The 16,773-nt window shown below is 38.5% G+C and overlaps 1 pseudogene; it reads left to right on the top strand.

Annotated features, from left to right (window-relative positions):
* The first annotated feature begins 11,802 nt into the window (after positions 1-11,802).
* Positions 11,803-12,586, top strand: LOC136162728 (low molecular weight phosphotyrosine protein phosphatase pseudogene; annotated as a pseudogene).
* Positions 12,587-16,773: the final 4,187 nt, after the last annotated feature.

Here is a 16,773-nt window from a genome sequence, read left to right as displayed (position 1 = left end):
TGAGAAAAATTTTGTGTCATTTATTTGCTCAGCAGTATAGAATCAACCCGCAATGCAAGATCGAACTTGGATGCGATCCCTAAAGTGGCTACCCACTCCAGATTCTTGCCTGTGAAATCCCACTCACAGAGGACCCTGGCAGACTACAGCCCATGGGGTCGCAAAAGAGTCAGACATAACTTAGTGAGCAAACAACAATATATCAACCACAGTGGATTAGTCTCTGAGGAAGTTGCAATTTAGCTGAGAAGAGGAGATAAGAAATGAAAAGCTCACCTAACACAGCAAATATAAACAAATTCAGGAAAAATTTTTTAAAGGTATCTTGAACTAGTGGGAGAATGAATTCAGAGATGAATTAAGGTGAATGTGGTATATTAGTTTTCTATAACTTCCTAACAAATCTCCACGAAAATTAGTGGTTTGAACAACATAAGCATATTATTTCACAGTTCTGTAGATTTAATCAAATATAGGGCTCAGCAGGTTAAATCAAGGTGTTAAAGAAAGAAAGCTGCTTTCTTATCAGAGACTGGAGCATAATCTGCTTCCAAGATCATTCAGATTGCTGTTAGTGGTAGGAAGAGGCAGGGTTCTAACATTCTCCGTCTCTTCCCCATCTCCCTAAAGGAGCCTGCAGCTTATTGCGAGGAGTTTATAGGTTCTTCCTGTTGACTCTCTCTCTTTTTTTTTTTTTTTACCGTCTCTCCAAGATCTGAAACTTCTGTGCCTATGTCCCAAGTTGCCGACCATCACATCCAGTGTTCATTATCTTTTACATGGTCTCTGCATGGTGATCTTTATGTTTGTTTTTAAAAATTGTACCACTTCTTCTAAAATGGAATGGCCAACAAGCTTTAGAGAATAGGTGAGAGTCTCTATATTTTCTAATATTTTTTCTTTACAGAAAAGTAAATATCTCCCAACAAAACAAGATTCTCTCATTTTCTTCAATGAGATTACTTGACCTTCAAATGAAGATAATTTTAGCTTGAACTTTTCATTTAGAACTTTACTTTCTACCACTTGTATTATAAACATATTTCAATATGCCAAATAAAAGTGTATATTCTGGTATTTAATATGATTTTCCAAAATGACTTGCCACATCTTCTGTACCTACCTCTTAATGATAAGTATATGGAAATTACAGATCACAGATGAGGGTCAGAGATTTGATTCTTTTTTATTTACTAGACTATTTTGCTTGGTTAGGTTATTTAACATCACTGAGCTTCAAATTTCTCAACTGTGAAATGAGAATAATATAGTCAGTCAACTGTATAGCCATGCAGATTAAATGAAATCATGTAAGTTTGTAAAAGCATTCTAGCACAAAACACTTTCTCATAGTGTAGATTCTCTCTACTGACACTTCCGTTTTAATTGTATATATGTTTTTTAGGAAGCTCTGCTGTTCAGTTGAAAAGATGAAATGAAAGATAGCGAGATTCTAATTCACAGAGAATATGTTAATAACCATTCATTAATGAAGCTTTGAAGACAATAGTATAAGAAAATATTAGGGTAAATTTCAATATCTTCTTGCAATTTCCCATGTTGTCTATATAATTAGATATGTTCTCAGAATGCAGTTATACATTTTGTAAATGACTTGTGAATGTCAGCTAATCTTGTTTTAATTAGAGCAAATAAGACTAATGTGAGGGAAAGTTTCAAACTTTAATGTTGAATTCCTTTCAAGTGTAAAGTGCAGTGAAAAAAAATCTTTTTTAAGTGAGAAAAGAGACAACTAATGTAATGAATCATTGATCTCATGAGAGGAGAAGCATTTCTTTTTTGAAACACAAGAAAATAAATATATTTAGACAGTTAACAGCCTCCCTTTGAGAAAGTGTATAAAGCCAAATTGCAAGTGGGAAAACATAAAGTGAAGATAATGATCATTATATTAATCATAATAGCTCAGCTGCACTGAGGATGTCTTATGATGTACATATTTACCAAGATGGCCCTACTGTTTCCTCAGCTTGAGTAAACTTTGAACAAGATTCTAGGCTCTGTCTTCTCTTTTCTTAGATAATTTACTTTAGAAAACTTGGAACTGCCAATTTTGTTTCTGCCTCTTTGAGATGAAAATCTTTCAGAAAACCTCTTGCCAGATTCACAACCCAAGACTGTCTTTTTTAAGGGCCTGGTCACCATCCCCTTGAAATATGATCATCAAGGAAGACCATGTCCCAGTCTCCCAGCTTCCCTGGAAGGTTAGAGATTAGGGGTTGAACTTCAGTTGGCACCTTTCTTCAAGGTCTAAAACAACCTCCTGTTAGGAAGTTATTAGAACATTCACTTCTCCTTCCAGTAACACCAATTAGCAAAAAGAAAAAAAAAAAATTGTCTTGTGATTCCAGCCCTTAAAACTCCCCAGTTTGAGCTCAGACTAAGTTTTGTCATCTCTCTCCTCATGAAGTATCCTTGAATAAAGTCTTCCTTACTTATTTAACTTCCCCTTATGCAGTTTTTACTTGGCAGTTTCCTTAAGGGGCTTATAACAGTTCTACCCTTCAAAAGTTTAATAATAATAATAATAATTATGGCTTAATCAGGGTTACATATGGGAAGCAAATTGTCATGACAGTCTGGGCAGCAACCTGATACTCTCTGTCTAGACCCAAGGACAGTTCAAGTGTATTCCTGATTATTTCATTTCAATCCTGAGCTATGTCTGCAGCCCCACACTATTCAAATAACAATACAGAGAGGCAAATGTAATTATCTTCATTTATAGATGAGGGAGCTAATAGACAGTGAGGTGAAGAACATTTTTTAGAGATGACCAAGTTAACAAGCCTAAATTCAAGCCTTATGTCTCTTTGTTTAAATCATCCTTTTATTCCACTTAAACTTCTTTCATAGAAGTAGGCAATATCAAGTCATAGAGCACACAGATCACAGATGAGGAAACAGGATCAAAGAGGTTGAGTGATTTTGCACAAGGTCTTCCAGCTCCTAGATGGCAGAGCTTATATGAGATACCAGATCTTCTGCTTCTGTCAGTTTTCAAATGATAGTTAATAGAGGAACTGAAATGTATGAAAATATATAAGTCTTCCTAGTGAGAGTGGAGTTTCGGGACATTTGAGAGTTGATTGTTTCTTTGTAGAAGTAATTACCAATAAAAGTTTTCCCTATGATAAGCATCAGAGCTTCTATTAGTATAATTTCTAAAGCTGATTCAGTTGCATGTATTATTCTTTATCTGTGGACAGAAGAAAGCCAATAGAAAGAGGTAGAACCTTATCAATTAATTTTTTAAACAAATTCATGTATTGGTCCAGGTTCTTCAGAGAAAGAAAATCAGTTGGAAGAGGGAAGAGAGAAGAGAGAGGAGGTTGAGAGGGAGGAAGGGAGGAAGGGAGGGGGGATTAAGGTTGATTAATTGATTGATTTTAAGAAATTCGCTCAAGCAATTATGGAAGTTGGGAAGTTAAAAATCTGCAGGGTTGGCCAGCAGGCTGAAGACACAGGGAAGGGTTGATGTTGTCTTTCAAGTCCTAAGGCCATCTATGAGCAGAATTCATTCTTTCTGAGAGTCAGTCTTTTTTTTTTTTTTTCCTATTAAGGACTTAAACTGACTGCATGAGGCCCACCTATATTACAGAAGATAATATGGTTTTTATTTAAAGTCTTTTGATTTAAATGTTAGCCTCAACTAAAAAACATCAGAAACACCTAGAATAATGTTTAGGTATCTGGGTACTGTGGGCTAACCAATTGGATACATAAAATTAATCACATAACCATATACCATTAGTCATTCATTGTATTTATGCTAAACTTCAAAGATGAAAAAAGTGGATATACATATATGTATAACTGATTCAATTTTCTATACATCTGAAACTAACACAACATTGTAAATCAATTATGCTCCAATAAAAATTTTAAAAAATTAAAACCAACAGATTATGTTGATAACTCCAATCCCAATGAAATGCCACAGTGTTGCTGCCCTTGGTCCTTTCCATATTTTTAACTCCCTACTCTTGACAGTGAGAAACTGGTTTCCATTATCCAAAGTATATTCATTTGTCTGCTGAAAATTTGAATGTACAAAAAGTGGTTTCAGAAGTACTACTGTCTCTGCAAAAAAAAAAAAAAAAACTATTACATACTTGATTGTTGCTAGAGGATAAACAGGGAGGGTGTCATAGTTGGGATAGGGTTTAGCTTGAAACTGAATGAAGAATGAATGTTTTCTAAGGCAAAAAAATAAATAGGGCCTCCCAGCTAGAGAATGACTTTTTTTTGATGAGCAGAGATTTGAATGAGTATTACATACTGGAGAAAGGAAAAGTGAAGATTGCTCAGTTGTGTTCAACTCTTGGTGACTGCATGGACTATAGTTCTCCAGGCTCCACTGTCCATGGAATTCCTCAAGCCAGAATACTGGAGTGGATACCCAACCCAGGGATTGAACTCAGGTCACCTGCATTGCAGGTGGATTCTTTACTGACTGAGCCACCACAGAAGCCCATATTGAAGAAGCTACAGATTATATATATATATATATATAAAGTGTAAGTGGCAAGAGAGGAATTGAAGTTCAAAGACAGGTAGGAGCTGGATTGCAGATGACTTCCTGAGCCGTGCAAAGCCTTCTGCAGCTTATCCTATGTGCCATGGGAAAACACAAATTTGTCAAGAGTCTTCTTTTTTTTTTTTTTTAATTTTATTTTATTAGTTGGAGGCCAATTACTTCACAACATTTCAGTGGGTTTTGTCATACATTAACATGAATCAGCCATAGAGTTATACGTATTCCCCATCCCGATCACCCCTCCCACCCCCCCCCTCCACCCGACTCCCCTGGGTCCTCCCAGTCCACCAGGCCCGAGCACTCGTCTCATGCATCTCACCCGGGCTAGTGATCTGTTTCACCATAGATAATAAACATGCTGTTCTTTTGAAACATCCCACCCTCACCTTCTCCCACAGAGTTCAAAAGTCTGTTCTGTACTTCTGTGTCTCTTTTTCTGTTTTGCATATAGGGTTATCATTACCATCTTTCTCAATTCCATATATATGTGTTAGTATGCTGTAATGTTCTTCTTGTGGCCGATTTTGGATACACAGAATCATTAAAGTCAGAGAGTAAGATGGGCTTGTTACAAACATGTTCTGTGAATTCTCTAGGATTTGCTGGCTGCATGACTATCTTCTAATATTAAAGATACACAGACATTCTTCAGGCAGACTCCAAATCCTTTTCTGTCTTCTTTTAAGCTAGTTGTGTTCAAGCTACAATTCTCTCCTTTGGAAATATCTCTTTGCCTTGGATTTTTTGTGAAATCAAATGACTAAAATGAACAGTGAAAATAATTGTGGTTAAATGACTACATGGGAGTAGATGGGGTAAGAGACCACTCTCCTCAGTGTGGCATACCAAAAGTCACTTGCATGGTATAGGTTTGAGTATTATTTAAGCTTCAACACTTCAAAACCTTGGACAAGTTACCTCTCTGGGCTTCACATTCATTGCCTTCAAATGGAGACAGAAATCTCTACCTGGCAAGTTACTATGGAGAATTAAAAATAATTTTAAAAAAACATATTTAGTATAAGATTTGTTGCACAATATTCATCCTATGAACCTAGACAGCGTGTTAAAAAGCAGAGACATTACTTTGCAAACAAAGGTTCATCTAGTCAAGGCTATGGTTTTCCCAGGAGTCATGTAGGAATGTGAGAGTTGGACTATAAAGAAAGCTGAGTGCCAAAGAATTGATGCTTATGAACTATGGCATTGGAGAAGACTCTTGAGAGTCCCTTGGACTGCACAGAGATCCAACCAGTTCATCCTAAAGTAAATTAGTGTTGACTATTCATTGGAAGGACTGATGCTGAAGTTGAAACTCCAATACTTTGGCCACCCAATGTGAAGAACTGACTCACTGGAAAAGACTCTGATGCTGGGAAAGACTGAAGGCAGGAAGAGAAGGGAACACCTGAGGATGAGATGGTTGGATGACATCACTGACTGAATGGACATGAGTTTGAGTAACTCCGGGAGTTGGTTATGGACAGGGAGGCCTGGCATGCTGCAGTCCATGGTGTCACAAAGAGTTGGGCATGACTGAGCAACTGAACGGAACTGAACTGATTCCTCTACAATATCATCTTGATATTGTAAAACTATCTTTGAAAAACTATCTATGATAGTTTTTCAGATCTTTGAAAAACTATCTATGATACAGGGCAGATACAGATACAACAGATACAGCAGATATAGATCATACTGTCTATGATACTGTATCTATGATACAGTAACTGCCTCTAATCCTGAACATTTTATAACTGAGTCCACCCTGACATCTTACCCTTCAGTGTTAATCTATGTTATCTATAGTCTGGTTGGTTAACTCTTCTTATAAATAAACTTTCATATGAAGTGCTACACCTCCAGGAAGCCTTCCAGACTTCCTATATCTGCTTCCTCACTTTATGACCACTTTTACTTTACTCCAGCACCACTGAAGGAAGTGACTTTTAGAGCTATGTATTTAATTTTACTTTCCTAGAAATTTGTGAGTAATATAACATATGGTGGCAAAAGAGTTCCAGAAAAATGTCTACTTCTGCTTTATTGACTATGTCAAAACCTTCAGCTGTGTGGATCACAACAACTGGAAAATTCTGCAAGAGATGGGAATATCAGACCACCTGACCTGCCACCTGAAAATCAGTATGCAGGTCCAGAAGCAACAGTAAGAACTGGACATGCAAAAACAGACTGGTTCCAAATTGGGAAAGAAGTATGTCAAGGCTGTATATTATATGTCACCCTGCATATTTCACTTGTATGCAGAGTTCAGTTAGGTTCAGTCACTCAGTCGTGTCCAACTCTTTGATACCCCATGGATTGCAGCAGTCCATACAGGCCTATCCATCACCAACTCCCAGAGTTCACTCAAACTCGTGTCCATTGAGTCGGTCATGCCATCCAACCATCTTACCCACTGCCATCCCTTTCTCCTGCCTTCAATCTTTCCCAGCATCAGGGTCTTTTCAAATGAGTTAGTTTTTCACATCAGGTGACCAGATATTGGAGTTTCAACTTCAGCATCAGTCCTTCCAATGAATATTCAGGACTGATTTCCATTAGGATGGACTGATTGGATCTCCTTGCAGTCCAAGGGACTCTCAAGAGTCTTCTCCAACACCACAGTTCAAAAGCATCAATTCTTTGACATTCAGCTTTCTTTATAGTCCAACTCTCACATCCACACATGACTACTGGGAAAACTATAGTCTTGAATAGATGGACCTTTATTTGCAAAGTTAAGTCTCTGCTCTTTAATATGCTGTCTAGGTTGGTCATAGCTATTCTTCCAAGGAGTGAGCATCTTTCAATTTCATGGCTGCAGTCACCATCTGCAGTGACTTTGGAGTTCAAATAATAATAATAATAATAAAGTCTGTCACTGTTTCCACTGTTTCCCCATCAATTTGCAATTAAGTGATGGGACCAGATGCCATTATCTTCGTTTTCTGAATGTTGAACTTTAAGCCAACTTTTTCACTCTCCTCTTTCACTATCATCAAGAGGCTCTTTAGTTCTTCGCTTTCTGATATAAGGGTGGTGTCATCTGCATATCTGAGGTTATTAGTATTTCTCCTGGCAATCTTGATTTCACCTTGTGCTTCATCTAGCCTGGCATTTCAAATTATGTACTCTGCATATAAGTTAAATAAGCAGGGTGACAATATACAGCCTTGATGTACTCCTTTCCTGATTTGGAACCAGTTTGTAGTTCCATGTTGAGTTCTACCTGTTACTTCCTGACCTGTATACAGATTTCTCAAGAGGTAGGACAGGTGGTCTGGTATTCCCATCTTTTTAATAATTTTCCACAGTTTGTGGTGATCCACACAGTCAAAGGCTTTGGCATAGTCAATAAAGCAGAAATAGATGTTATTCTGGAACTCTCTTGCTTTTTCAATAATCCAATGGATGTTGGATATTTGATCTCTGGTTCCTCTGCCTTTTCTAAAACCAGCTTGGACATCTGGAACTTCATGGTTCATGTACTGTTGAAAATATTCTGACAAAATGTGGTCCACTGCAGACGGGAAAGGCAATCCACTTCAGTATTCTTGCCTGGAGAACTCCATGAACAGTATGAAAATGCAAAAAGATAGGACACTGAATGATGAACTCCCCAGGTTGGTAGGTGGTCAATATGCTATTGGAGATCAGTGGAGAAATAACTCCAGAAAGAATGAAGGGATGAAGCCAAAGCAAAAACAACGCCCAGTTGTGGATGTGACTGGTGATAGAAGCAAGGCCCAATGCTGTAAAGAGTGGTATTGCAGAAGAACCTGGAATATTAGGTCCACAAATCAAGGCAAATTGGAAGTGGTCAACAGAAGATGGCAAGAGTGAACATTGGCATTTTAGGAATTAGTGAACTAAAATGGACTGGAATCAGTGAATTAACTCAGATAACCATTGTATCTACTACTGTGGGCAGAAATCCCTTAGAAGAAATGGAGTAACCATCATAGTCAACAAAAGGGTCAGAAATGCAGTCCTTGGGTGCAATCTCAAAAATGACAGAATGATCTCTGTTCATTTCCAAGGCAAACCATTCAATATCACCATAATCCAAGTTTATGCTCCAACCAGTAATGCTGAAGAAGCTGACATTGCATGGTTCTATGAAGACCTACAAGACCTTCTAGAACTAACATCAAAAATAGATGTCTTTTTTATTATAGGGGACTGGAATGCAAAAAGTAGGAACTCAAGAAACACCTGGAGTAACAGGCAAATTTGGCATTGGAGTACAGAATGAAGCAGGGCTAATATGCAGAGTATATCATGAGAAATGCTGGACTGGATGAAGCATAAGCTGGAATCAAGATTGCCAGGAGAAATATCAATAACCTCAGATATGCAGATGACACCACCCTTATGGCAGAGTGAAGAAGAACTAAAGAGTCTCTTGATGAAAGTGAAAGAGGAGAGTGAAAAAGTTGGCTTAAAGCTCAGCATTCAGAAAACTAAGATTATGGCATCCCATCCCATCACTTCATGGCAAATAGATGGAGAAACAGTGGAAACAGTGGCAAATTTTATATTTTTGAGCTCCAAAATCACTGCAGATGGTGGCTGAAGCCATGAAATTAAAAGATGCTTGCTCATTGGAAGAAAAGCTATGGCCAACATAGACAGCTTATTAAAAAACAGAGACATTAATTTGCCAACAAATGTCCATCTAATCAAAGTTATGGTTTTTCCAGTAGTCATGTATGGATATGAGAATTGGACTATAAAAGAAAGCTGAGTGCCAAATAATTGATGCTTTTGAAATGTGGTGCTGGAGAAGACTCTTTTGAGTCCCTTGGAGAGCAAAGAGATCCGACCAGTCCATCCTAAAGGAAGTCAGTGCTGAATATTTATTGGAAGGACTGATGCCAAAACTCCAATATTTTGGCCACCTGATGTGAAAAACTGACTCATTTGAAAAGACCCTGGTGCTGGGAAAGAATGAAGGCAGGAGGAGAAGGAGATAATAGAAAATGAGATGGTTGAATGGCATAACTGATTCAATGGACATGAGTTTGAGTAACCTCCAGGAATTGGTGATGGACAGGAAGGCCTAATGTTATGCAGTACATGGGGTCTCAAAGAGTCTGACCCGACTGAGTGACTAACCGAACTGAATTAGCGTTGTTTCTTAAATACAGTTTTGTGTTTTTGTGTAAAAATAACAGAATTTTTGAAATAAGACAAATCTGATTTGAAATTCAAGCTCTGAAACAGTGTGTTGGGCTTACTTGAATACATGGTTAACAATGCTAATGGTTTTCTTTGATATAAATAGAGAAAAAAATAATAAAATATAAGATATTCATGAAAATGTGCTAATATGCATGACCTAATTTACTGTGTTGCATAGACACACACTATTGTGATACAATTTGAGACACAAATTGAGATACAAAGAATTTGAGATACAATTGTTTTCTTCCCCATTTCTAGAAAGTTAAAATTATCTTTTCTTTTTGCTAATATAGTGTTGCAGGTAAAGCCTTAAATATAATATTACTCTTTATTAAAGCCTTAAATATAATATTACTCTTTATTTATTCTTATGCAGATATATGCAGGGAAAGTTGTGCATATAGTTTTTCTAATTATGTATACTTCTAAATAAATTGATACATATATTTAGAGTAAGCATTGTCTGATTAATCCCTATACACTTCAAGTTAATGGTTCCTCACTGTGAGCAAAGTTTCCCCCAGAGCAATGTCTCCCCCAGAGCAATGTCTGTAGGCATTTTGGGTTGTAGTTACCAGCTTCCCTGGTGGCTCAGATGGTAAAGCGTCTGTCTGCAATGCTGGAGACCCGGATTCGATCCCTGGGGTGGGAAGATCCCCTGGAGAAGGAAATGGCAACCCACTCTAGTACTCTTGCCTGGAAAATCCAATGGACGAAGAACCTCATGGGCTTCAGTCCATGGGGTCACAAGGAGTCAGACATGACTGAGCGACTTTACTTACTTAATTACTTACTTACCATAGGATGAGGCAAAATTGGCATCTAGTGGGTAGAGAACATGGATAATGCTAAACAGCCAGCAATACACAATACAACCACTTAGAATTATCTTGCTCAAAATTTCAGTAATGCTGAGGTTGGGGAACCCTGCCCTAAATCTATCACAGTACTTGCATATCAGACATAGCCAGTAGATATTTGCTGACTCTGCTGGAGTCTCACCTCTGAAGTTTTCAGCTTCTTATGACACCGGAGATTTAGGGCCCAGGATGGAGTTAGAATGGCATGTGACTGATGAGGCAGAAGTGTGAGTCTGAGGGTCAAATGACACTCTTGGCCATTGTATCAGAAGTCATAATGCAGGTAGAATTAATAGAAGAGAATGACCTCATTATAAATGTCACCAGTTACGTGTCAGATCAATGAGTATTTATATGACCTGAACAAACTAACATCCTTAGATAAAAAGTCCACTAAAAGCTGAAATAAATTTGAGATTAAGTTAATTGCAACCCAGAATGAATCACATTAACCAATATTCTTCCATATGATCATTGTAATTAAAGAAAGCCAGGTAAAATCAACAGCCTTTGGGGATATCTAGCAGGTTTTACTAACTCATGAATTCAAGCTAAAATTCGTTTACAAAGAACATCTTCGCTATCCAAAGTACCATGAGGAGTAAAGTGAAGGAAGTATCTATCTTGCTATAAATGAGGGATTAACACCTGAATTTGAACACTGGTTTGAAAAAACATTTCCACCTTTGAAAAACTATTCATTTCTTTATCATCATCATCTTTGTATTATTACTGTTTCTAAAAAAAATGAAATGAGATGAATAAAAGAGGAGGCTATGAAGATAAGTTACAGGTGTCTTATTCTTAAAAACAAACAAAAATTTATAGTTGAACTTCCAAAAATCAAGTATACATTGTGTTAAAACTCTGTATGCCTCATCTTATACAATTCTTAAAGCATAAAATGTTTTCAGTGGTATTTTACGGATAAAGGGACTAAGCTGTATATAATTTAAATGGCTGAGATCATGCTAGTAGTAAATGACAGAGGTAGAAACATTACACTGCCCGTCCACGTTATTAGGTTTAATGCTCAGTCTCCTGAGGTTGAGAACTCATTTTTATTACTCTGTTAGTAAAAAACTGACAGTTAGGCGCCGGACTACGCAGGCGCACCGGCGGGCCGCTCGCAGTGCGCATGCGCTGCGCCGGAAACGTTCTGACATTGTTACTGGGCGCCTCTGCGCGCGCGGGAAGATGGCTGAGCAGGTGACCAAGTTGGTGCTGTTCGTGTGTCTGGGTAACATCTGTCAATCACCCATCGCAGAAGCGGTTTTCAGGAAACTTGTAACTGATCAAACATTTCAGATAATTGGAGGATAGACAGTGCAGCGACATCCACGTATGAACTAGGAAACCCTCCTGATTATCGGGGGCAGGCTTGCATGAAGAAGCATGGTGTCCCTATGAGTCACGTTGCCCGGCAGGGTACCAAAGAAGACTTTGCCACTTTTGATTATATACTATGTATGGATGAGAGCAATCTGAGAGATCTGAATAGAAAAAGTAATCAAGTTAAAAACTGCAGAGCGAAAATCGAACTACTCGGGAGCTATGATCCACAAAAACAACTTATCATTGAAGATCCCTATTATGGCAACGACGCGGACTTTGAGACCGTCTACCAGCAGTGCGTGCGGTGCTGCAGGGCCTTCCTGGAGCAGGTCCGCTGACCAGGCCATCCCGCTGTGGCCCAGGCTCGTCCCCCCAGGCCATGTGTCAACTGTCAACAGTGTCCCTTCTGAGCCAAGGCTGCAGCCCTCCCTTCAGCTTACTCGCTGTTTCTCACCTGACAAAATAATTGTAGATGGAAATCAGTCTTTGTGTTTAACAAAAGAGTAAATAAAAAATCTTTGATTCAGATAGTTTATGGGGTAAGAGTTCCTTAGACTAGCTAAACCTCCCACTTTGCCCCAGTTACAAAAACAGTGGAACAGTGGAAATAGTGGAGCAGCACAGAAGAACATGTGAAGTGAATAAGACGTCCCTCCAGGAACCTGCACCATCTCTCCCTCCGGACGGGCCCCTGCCTGCACGACCTCTCGATGCCAGGGCCTGGCGTCCAGCAACGCTGGTCGAGTGTCACGTGCTCACAGCGCCCACGCGTGTATTTTCAGGACCGGAAGGAGGGAGATTTGTGGGATTCACCTTTAGCACCTTCACTCCTTCTTAGTTTGTGTCTGTGTAGCTTATTTCATAAGGAAGTCAACTTATTTGTTCCCATTTGAACCCCTTTGCCTCTGGAAATGTAATTATATCCAGGAGAAGTGTGTGCTGGTTTATCTTGTGGTCAGTTTGGGGACTGTGTCTGCTTCTACATGCATATAATTGCCTGAATGCCAATTATAGATCACCTTGTGTGGGAAAAAGTATTAAGTTGGAAAAAGTCCTTTTATGTTGGAATACTTAAATATTGATATTTTAAATATTCTTTTGTCAGTGCCTGGTTGTAGGGAAATATACATAATTTGTGCGCACTTTGAAATAACTGATCTAAAATTCATATGAATATATGTCAGACAAAATTGTTCTCAAATAAACTGGGGAAATTAGAAAAAAAAACAAAAACTGACAGTTAAAAATTGGCATCAAATTCAAAATCTTCCTAAAAACTTCAGTGAGAATTTAGTGTCATCACTTCTATTTTTAGGCAAATTTCCTCAAAACATGAGATATTTAGTCATGTGTAGAAAAAAATCTCGTGTATATTTACATAATGGGAATATAGTTTACCCTTCATAGCTATAGTTCCATATCAATTGATTGAACCGACCCTGGGTTGTGTAGTACTGCAATATGTATCTAGTGAAAAAAAAAATTCATGAAGTCCCATTTAGTTCAAACCCTTGTTGTTCAATTGTCATCTGTTAGAATTTTGGTGCTAATGGAGAGAGAATAAGGAGGATATAGTGCATCATTAAGGACAATGTTGTTGGAGATGAGGTTTTGCTTTATTGACTCTGAGAAGATCTAGAGGCTGCTCCCTTGGCCATTGGGGGTCAAATGGAAAAATAAGTCTGAGTTGGTGTATCATTAAGATAAAGTCTTAATTCTGTTAGTTGAAGTAATCATATCATCACAAAGAGAATAATACACCCTCTGAGCTTCCCTTGTAGCTCAGTCAGTAAAGAATATGCCTGCAGTGTAGGAGACCTGGGTTCAATCCCTGGGTTGGGAAGGTTCCCTGGAGAAGGAAATGGCAACCTACTCCAGTATCCTTGCCTGGAAAATTTCGGAGCTTGGTGGGCTGCAGTCCATGGGGCTGCAAAGAGTCAGACACGACTGAGCAACTAACACTTACTTACTTACATTTATTCAACAAATATTTTCTTGTCTATTAGTATATTCCAGGGCAAATATGCTAGCTGGGGAAGATAAAAATAATGTCAAATAAGATCTTTGATTTCATTCAGCCTCCATTCAAAGCAGAGACATAAATAGACTCACAATAAACATTATGTGTTATGATAATGACAAATAACTTGAAGAATACAGTCTGGTAATAAGAGAGAAAATGAAACTGGAAGAAGTTGCTTTCATTAGGGTCAACCAGAGAGGCTTCTCTGTGAAAGTGAGGATGAAATTAAATTATATTAGATGTATCTTCTATGATACCTGGCATGTAATAGGCCTTAATACAGCTAATAAATTGTTAACATTATCTTTAACATGTAAGTCTTCAGGAAAATTAGTTTCAGCATTGAAAGATTAGACAAACAATCTGAAATAATTAATTAAGACTGTAGAATTCAGAGGTGGTGGTGAACTGTGCAGCCTCTCAGCTCTACTCTGTATTCTAGTTAGAGGAACTGGAGAACAGCTCCTCTGAGACTGAGCAGTTCTGAGTTTGAATTGAGCAGGTTCCCTTCTGGTTATAAGGTCTTGGGTGATTTGTATTCTGAGTTTCTGCCTCCTTCTGACTTGCTAATGTTGGGAGGGTGGAATCTTTTTTTTACTTCTATCTCCCTCCCTCTATCTTCGTTCTCACCTCTGCTATGCTCCAAAGCTCCAACAAAACCCAGAAGAGCACTTTTGCATGTATCCAATCAGCCCAAATCTCGGTGCTGACTGAGATCCTCCAGCTGGGGACACAGCCAGGCTTTGGCACGCCCTCAACTACTAGGAGCTCTTCAAAATATAGTAGACTGCTTGGACAATGCAAAGGTTTTAGAGACGAGCAAAAGCTAGGACGGGGTTGAACGATAAGGCTTCTTTTACCAGGAGGTCACCCCTTCAAGACTGAGAGAAATGACTGTGCCATCTAGTGCAGAGAAACCAACACAGAGAATCAAGCAAAATGAAGAAATTGAGGGATATATTTCAAATAAGAAAACAAAGTGCAACCGGGGTGGGCGCGGGGGGGCGGATGGAACCTTAGTGAGGAAAAAAAAAAAAAAAAACTTGTCCAAGAGGATACGGCTACTTATGGCTAAGTCCAAACAAATATTTATTCCCAATTGCATACACTTTCTTGTTTTCTCCTTTGTCACACCTGTAATGTGATGAATTTAATTGGTAATGTGCAAAACAACAACAACAACAACAACATAAGCATCATAGGAGGAAGGCTTTAAGAGGGACAGCAGTGATCAAAAGACTTTGTAGGAGAAGTGGTTTTGAGCCTCAGTGAGGCTTTTTCTAGTTCTCATAGTGTGTTGCCAGGAGCAGCAGCATGGCTACCTTTTGAAAACTAGTTAGAAGTGCAGATTCTCAGGCCCCATCTGAGACCTACAGCATCTGAAACTGGTGTTGGTCTCAGCAATCTGTACTTTAACAAACACCCCCAGAGGATGGGGAGATGCAACAAAGTTTGTAAACCACTATTTCAGACAAATGGTTAGGAGGAAAAAAGAGATCCTCTAAAAAAAGCATGGTGCTCATTTGCAACATATTTATTACAAAGTGAAATTTTCACCCTAGTGTATGTTTTGTGCATGGAAAATGAGCATGGAGAAATGATTGATTCATACTTGATGATAGATAGATAGATTGATAGATATGCATCTTACCTATATCACTGGAGAATGAAATGGCAAACCACTCCAGGTCTCTTGCCTGAAAAATCCCACGGATGGAGGAGCCTGGTAAGCTACAGTCCATGGGGTCGCAAAGAGTCAGACACAACTGAGCAACTTCACTTCACTAGCTTCGTACTTTATCACTGGAGAAGGAAATGGCAATGCACTCCAGTATTCTTGCCTGGAGAATCCCATGGACAGAGGAGCCTGGTGGGTCATGGGGTCGCAGAGAGCCGGACACGACTGAAGTGACTAGCACGCACGCACGCACTTATATAACAGGTCATGTTTACATTCTACCTATATCTGAACTCATTTTATTCTCATTATTTTCCTAGCTTCCTATTGCTCTAAAAATCAATCTGGATGTATTCCATCTGGTAAATAATTGGTAAAATAATCATTGTTTTTAGTCACTTTCACTTTACCTAATTCCAGGTGATAAAAATTTATTTTTCTGTAGAATAATCTTATGAACGTTGATATAATTCTCTTAGACTTTGCCAGGGTTATTATATGATGCTGAGTGAAGTAATCCAAGGTCTAAAGCTTCCTCTGTGGGTTATGCCTTATTAGCTATTATCAGTTTCCACTCTCACTAATTCTTTGCTAACAGTAAAAATGCTATTCAAATATTAATTATTGATCTGCCAGCAAAACAATCTGACATGCGCTCAAATAATTTCAGAGGGATTCTTTCATTACAATGATTTTGCACATTATCTGCTTATATAATATGAGGTATTTTGGTTAGATTTAATAGAGCAGTACCCTAGAGATACCGCATTGCAAGTCAATGAGAAAAAGAATAAAATTGGCCTCAAGTGGTAGGCTTGTCAATAGTAAAATCTACCATTTACTGAGTTATATGCATGGATATTGCTGCTGTGGGTTTACGGACTCCTCACAACCCTACTTTCTGTCTAGTATCATCATGTCATTAGGTTGAAAAAGTTTAAGCTTGATCTTAAAGTTGAAATCTTGCAAACTCAGGAAGGGCTTCCCTGGCAACTCAGATGGTAAAGAGTCTGCTGCAGCACAGGACACCTGAGTTTGATCCCTGGGTTGGTAAGATTGTCTGGAGAAGGAAATGGCAACCCACTCCAGTATTCTTGCTTGGAAAATTCCATGGACAGAGGAGCCT

The sequence above is a fragment of the Muntiacus reevesi genome, chromosome 3, assembly GCF_963930625.1.
Source record: "Muntiacus reevesi chromosome 3, mMunRee1.1, whole genome shotgun sequence".
NCBI lineage: Eukaryota > Metazoa > Chordata > Mammalia > Artiodactyla > Cervidae > Muntiacus > Muntiacus reevesi.
Note: the sequence above shows the minus strand (reverse complement) of the source record. Positions and strands in the feature narration are given on the sequence as shown.